The 7,075-nt window shown below is 41.5% G+C and overlaps 1 pseudogene; it reads right to left on the reverse strand.

Moving 5' to 3' along the window:
- Positions 1–3,359: 3,359 nt before the first annotated feature.
- LOC148148777 (uncharacterized) lies at positions 3,360–4,748 on the reverse strand (annotated as a pseudogene).
- Between the last annotated feature and the right edge of the window lie 2,327 nt (positions 4,749–7,075).

Below are 7,075 nucleotides of genomic sequence, written 5' to 3' on the forward strand. Positions count from 1 at the left end.
TAAACATAAATTTGCAGATGCAACAAATCATGTGGGACATTTTTTAAACTACATGGAATTCTCCCAGTGTTTTGGATGAAATTCATCCCTCAAACAACACTCCTAAGACTATTTAACAGGTCATTCATCTCATCGCTGTCTAAAAGACTTCTGAATGGGCAACTTTGTTTCTATATTTGTTCATATAAACAGAAGTCACTACTCTTCAAAACAATTAATAAGCTGTGAACTTGTTTGAAGATGTTCTGAAAATATGAAAATCACTTTACTGAAGTATTTCATTGACAACAAATTTCTATTGGTAATTTTAGTTTCTTCACTAGGCTTTTTCAAATTAACAATACATAGTTAACGTAGTGGTTCTAACAATCTATGAAGGTCCTACAGGTCTTCTGCTGTAATTCAAGCAGCAGAACCTGAATGGAATCAGAAAAGATCTAGTTAATGGGCTATTTAACACAATTTTGGGTGTTCAAACCATACAGACTTGTAAAGAACAAAACTTACACCAACTACCTACAAAGCAGGTAATGAGCTGCTTTGGGAATGGCACTCTGAGGTGGTCTTGGTGGTTAGTATATTGAGAAAAAGAAGAGATGCCAATCTCCACATAGGTGCACATGTGATCCAGCAGGGGTTACTATGCTTGCCAATTGGTCTTGATCTGAAAGTATAAGTTTCTCAATCACAAATAGTTTATGAATCACTCTTTCCCAGAGATACTTGGATCCATTTGCCCACTGTAAACACTACACCTTCCAACAGACCCTGGCAAGTTCCAGCACTAACAATTGGCAGATGGCACCAGCAGGTGGAATTCCCTTTTTTTTAATTTCAAAATATACTTTATTCATAGAAATAAATCTTTGGTGCTTGTACAATTTGTCATGTCGTTCATAGATATATACATTGCATGTCTTAACATTACAAAGAACAGATTGAATTAATCTAATTTACAGTTATCCTATTTACAGTTCCCTTTATTAACCATCCAGTCTCTTATTATTCAGCTGTGGCTTCAGCAGAACCTACCTACTGAGTGGGTGCCCTGTTATACGATAGCAAATGAACCTTCTTTAACCCCCAGTTTATGGGGTTACCGTTGTCCATTTGACTGTCCTGTCTCTGGAGTAGCTGTCTGCATTCCTATGTTGAGCACGAACTGCTGGACCCTTGCTGGGCTGAGGTAGCTATCCAGGCTCTCACTGGGGTCATTTACCTGCTCTGGAGTCATTGAGCCAAGGCAAGGGTCCGCATTGTCCAGTTCTGTGTCTGACAATGGGACTGTCAGCGGATCACAGCTCTCAGTTGTCTGTAGTTGTGGGGCAGTGGGTACCCCCTGGTTCTCACTGGGTGGAGGGTGGACTTCGGGGGATCCGTTGTTTCCTGATTGGGAGGAAATGCCCTCCTCATTATCTACAGCGCTCTGTCTCTTCTTCTGGTAGTGATGACATTCTTTGCGCCCGTCTTCACGATCCGAAGAGCTGGCCGTCCCTCCCTCGTGCAGCTGTCTTTTCCCTCTTTGCTGGGAGGCTTTGGGGGCCTGGCCGGATTTTCTCTTCCTGTTTTTAACTGGTATCCACTCCTCTGTCTGCTCAATTACCTTCTCCTCCACTTCTTCCATCTGCCCAGCTAGAGCTAGGATCAGCTGTTGTGTCTCTCCGCTGGCTGCCACCTCTTCCACTCCAGCCTGTTCTTCTTTCTGGGTGCCACCAGACTCTGTTTCCCAGGTGGAATTCCCTTTGCCATGAGAACAGCTCATTGCTTAGCCAGTGAAGAGGCATCTCAAACAGAAATAGATTGTTAATCCTCCTCACCACCTTTTAACATTGTGGTACTTTGAATTATCTCAAAATCTAAGAATTCTGAGGGAAACATTCATCTTAGACTCCATGACTAAAATTATACTGACTACTTGTTATACGTCTCAACTGAGAGCGGAATATGAGGGTTATTGAATAGATGACTAATGCCAGATCAAACATTTACATTATTGCCAATGATAAACGTCTTCCCTCTTGAATTCCATTTGGTGACAGGAATTTATCCAGTCCCATTTGAACAGCATAATAATCCATCACACAGTGATAATCTATTCCACATCTGTTCCTCTTTTACTGGTAAAATATTGGCTGATTTTCCAATATTTTTGTTTTCCTTATTTTGCAACTCAATAATTCATTCAATAATTCTGCACATAGTAAAAAATAAAAGTCTTGCAGAAAGTTCTGAGGGCTTAGCAGAAAAATCCAGACCAATGGAAAATATTTATTTACTTAAGCATTGCTTGACTTTCAATAATCCACAGGTCAAGGTGAAATGGCACCATCCATTCCTACGTGGGCTTTAAACAGTCAATCCGTTAGACACTATGATTGTTTATATCTCTCAAAATTGTCCTGTGTAGTTGTTAGTTTATCAATGTGCCTTCTTTCATGGGGCTGCAAGGTAGAGGCATGACCATACATTGTCATCAGCTAATTTACACATTTTCTATCATAGAATTCAATTCCTCCCTCCTTCCTTTTGGTCTTTCATTGTTTCCAGTAAATCTTCAAAATTTTATGATTTGGAGATGCCGGTGTTGGACTGGGGTGTACACAACACCAGGTTATAGTCCAACAGGTTTAATTGGAAGCACTAGCTTTCGGAGCACCACTCCTTCATCAGGTGATTGTGGAGGACACAATTGTAAGGCACAGAATTTATAGCAAAAATGTACAGTGTGATGTAACTGAAATTATACATGGAAAAATACCTTGATTGTTGAGTCTCTCATCTGTTCGAATACCATGATAGTTTCACTTCTTTCATGTGTAAATCATAAAACCTTTTTTTAAAGTTGCATTCTCAGGTTAACTGTAACAATTGGTGATAGTTAGACAATATGTTGAAGGTGTTAGCCCTCTGTGTTCTCTGTCTATGCCGTGATGTTTAGATTGACTCTAATCTAAAAAGTGAGATAACAGGGTTTTACATGAATTCATGCAGTTTTAGAGCAAAGAACAAAGTAAGTCTGCAAGTACAAATTCACCCCACAAAATATATGTGTGCATGTGGGTCTTTGTCTGTCTGTGTGTTTATGTGTCTTTCTGGGTTGGGGGTTGTGAATGTGAGAGAGTGTATGTGTATGTGTGTAGTGAGTTTGGAGTGTCTTAAGTCTGTGAGGGGGTGCATGTGTGAGTGTGGGAGTGTGTGCGCATGTCTGGGGTGGAGTGTTGTGAGTGTCTGTGAGAGAGACTGTATATGTGTGTGCATGAGTGTAGAGTGGTCTAAGTCTCTGAGAGGATGTGTGTATGTGTATGTGTGTGTGTGTGTGTGTAGAAGTGTCTGTGTGTGTGTGTATAGTACAATAGTTGTCACCTGTAATGTGACATGAATCCAAGGTCCTGGTTGAGGCCTTCCCTATGGGTACCGTACTTAGCTATCAGCCTCTGCTTGGCCACTTTTCACTGCTGCCTGTCCCGAAGTCCGCCTTGGAGGGTGGTCACCCAAAGGTCCGAGTTCAAATGTCTTGGACCACTGAAGTGTTCCCCAACTGGGAGGGAACATTCCTGTCTGTTGATTGTTGTGTGGTGCCCATTCATCCGTTGCCATAGCCTTTGCTCGGTTTTCCCAACATACCATGCCTCAGGGCATCCTTGTCTGCAACATATAAGGTAGACAACATTGGCTGAGTCACATGACGACCTGCCATGTACATGGTGGGAGGTGTCCCCACATGTAATGGTGGTATCTATGTCCACACTCTGACATGTCTTGCAGCGCCTACCGTGACAGAGTTGTATGGAGCTTTCCTGAGAACTGGGCAGTTTGCTACAAACAATGATCTGTTTGAGGTTTGGTGGTTGTTTAAAGGTAAGCAGTGGAGATGTGGGGAAGGTCTTGGTGAGGTGGTCATTCTCATTGATAATGTGTTGCAGGTCACGAAGAACATGGCTTATTTTTTCAGCTCCTGGGAAATACTGAACAATGAAGGGTACCCTGTCGGTTGCAGCACGAGTCTGTCTCCTGAGGAGGTCATTATGGTTCCTTGCTGTGGCACGTTGGAACTGGCGGTCGATGAGTTGGGCATCGTACCCCATTCTTGTGAGGGCATCCCTGAGTACTTCCAGGTGCCTGTCTTGTTCCTCCTCATCTGAGCAGATCCTGTGTACACGTGGAGATTGTCCATAGGGGATGGCTGTTTTAATATGTTTTGGGTGAAAGCTGGAGAAGTGTAGCATTGTGAGGTTGTCTGTGGGTTTGCGGTAGAGTGCGGTGCTGAGGTGTCCATCCAAGAATGAGACAGATAGTCAAGAGTAGTCCATGGTGAGTTTGCTGGTGGGATGAAACTTGTTGATGTCACTGTGTAGTTTTATCAGCGACTCCTCGCCGTGGGTCTAGAGGAAGAAAATGTAGTCAATGTACCTGGTTTATAATGTTGGTTGGAGATCCTGCATAGAGAAGAAGTCTTGTTCGAACCTGTGCATAAAAATGTTGGCATATTGGGGTGCAAATTTGGTTCCCATGGCTGTCCAATGTGTCTGGATGAAGAACTAATTGTTAAAGGTGAAGATGTTGTGATCGAGGATAAAGCGGATGAGTTGTCAGACGGTGTTTGGAGATTGGCAGTTGTTGGTGTTGAGTACTGAGGCTGTTGCCGCGATGCCATCATTGTGGGGGATGCTGGTGGAGAGTGCTGAAACATCCATTGTGACGAGCAATGTTCCCGGTTCGACTGGTCCGTGGGTGCTGAGCTTCTGTAAGAAATCCGTAGTGTCGCGACAGAAGCTGGGGATCCCCTGTACAATAGGTTTCGAGATGCCTTCAACATAGGCCATCTAAACATCATGGCATAGACAGAGAACACAAAGGGAGCTAACACCTTCAACCTATTGTCTAGCTATCACCCATTGTTACAGTTAACCTTAGAATGCAACTTTAAAAAAAAAGGTTTTGTGATTTACACATGAAAGAAGTGAAACTATCATGGTATTCAAACAGATGAAAGTCTCAACAGACAATCAAGGTATTTTTCCATGTATAATTTCAGTTACATCACACTGTAAATTTTTGCTATAAATTCTGTGCCTTAGAATTGTGTCTTCCACGATCACCTGATGAAGGACTGGCGCTCCGAAAGCTACTTTGCTTCCAATTAAACCTGTTGGACTTTAACCTGGTGTTGTGTAGTTTTTAATTTCAAAATTTTATTCATTGATTTCAAACACAATACAAATGCAAATAAATCTCCCCAAATACATATAACTTTAATCATTAAATACTTTAATGGCACAGATATTGAATTGCCTGTGATATGTAAGTTGAAGCAGTATAAAAGGATTTACTGTGTCCTCTGAGTTGCCTTACGTGTAGGCAGAATTAAATACTGAGGAATGAGATGCAGGTATCATCTCACTGAGATTAGATTAGATTACTTTACAGTGTGGAAACAGGCCCTTCGGCCCAACGAGTCCACACCGACCCGCCGAAGCGTAACCCACCCAGACCCATTCCCCTACATTTACCCCTGCACCTAACACTACGGGCAATTTAGCATGGCCAATTCACCTGACCTGCACATTTTTTGGATTGTGGGAGGAAACCGGAGCACCCGGAGGAAACCCACGCAGACACGGGGAGAATGTGCAAACTCCAGACAGTCGGTCGCCTGAGACGGGAATGGAACCCGGGTCTCTGGCGCTGTGAGGCAGCAGTGCTAACCACTGTGCCACCGTGCCGCCCACAAATTGGAGTAATGAGTTCCCCAAAGTTGATAAATCACAAAGTTTCTTGTTCCTTTACTTAAGGACATTTTGAAATTAGCTTCATAATTTTGACGGAGAAAGTGAGGACTGCAGATGCTGGAGATCAGGAGAATCCTGAAGAAGGGCTCATGCCCGAAACGTTGATTCTCCTGCTCCTTGGATTCTGCCTGACCTGCTGCGTTTTTCCAGCAACACATTTTCAGTTCATAATTTTGACTCCTACTGTGTTCTATTTGAAATATGACACAGCTCTGTGCTGAAAAGAATTTAAAAAATATATTTCTTGTGGCCAACTGATGGGTAATTAAAAGAAGGGAGCTAATCAATTGTAACATGATCACATCTGTAGGAATACATCCAACTATGGATAATGATCCTATAGTGAGTGCATTCAACAGTTAGATAAAAATATTGTAATCATGCTATTGTGCAATTTTGAATATTGATCTGAAATAATTGGAGATTAAATCCAATTCAAAATAAGTGCACACTATTTTGCTGTGAAGAAATTCATTACTTATGATGACAGTCCTACCAATTTGATTTTTTTAATTGCTAGTCATGGAACAGTCATACTGGTATCTATCTAAGGCATTCATTGATTTTACCACATGGAGTCAGTAAAACTGCTTAACATTCTAAGTACAACAGAAAAGTTCCAAAAGCAATTCTGCTCAGTAAATCTGACAAAACCACTGTAAAGTTTAATCCAGGTGAATATATGGATGATAATTTTGATTTGAATCCCAAACCTTTCCATGTTGTTGACTGATGCTCCTGCAGATTTGTTCCAGGCGCAGTAGGAATCCAGTGCACATGGAATTGCTTAAATAGGGTTGGGTTTTTTGCATTTACATTATACATTATAAGTTTACTATCTGAGCTTTATCATGTTATGAGAAAATGAGTAGTGTGTTTGTGGGGGAAAATGTTGAATGGGTGAGACTGACACATGTAATTATGGGTCAAGTATTTAAAAATTTGTTAACAGAGTGGAACAAGTGATATTAATCTCATCACTCCAGGTAGCTCTAATAAATTGCCAATATTACTTGCCATCACACTGTGCATTCCTCCCTTACTTTGAGTCTACACTTTCCTTATGAATGTGGATCTTTAGTTGGACTTCACAACTTTTCCTGCACACATATCTCTGTTTCTAAATCCCAGGAAAAAGAAACTGGGTCACATTAATCAGATGAGAGTCAATATGTCTGTCCTGGCATATCAGCCACCAAAATTATCATGATGAGCATCTTCCCAATTAAAAATCTGTTCATGATAATGTCATCCTGTTTATCGAGGTACTGATCAATGAGATCTGT

Source organism: Chiloscyllium plagiosum, unplaced genomic scaffold (genome assembly GCF_037043375.1).
Source record: "Chiloscyllium plagiosum isolate Xiang-an unplaced genomic scaffold, Cpla_swu_hap1 HiC_scaffold_11, whole genome shotgun sequence".
Lineage (NCBI taxonomy): Eukaryota > Metazoa > Chordata > Chondrichthyes > Orectolobiformes > Hemiscylliidae > Chiloscyllium > Chiloscyllium plagiosum.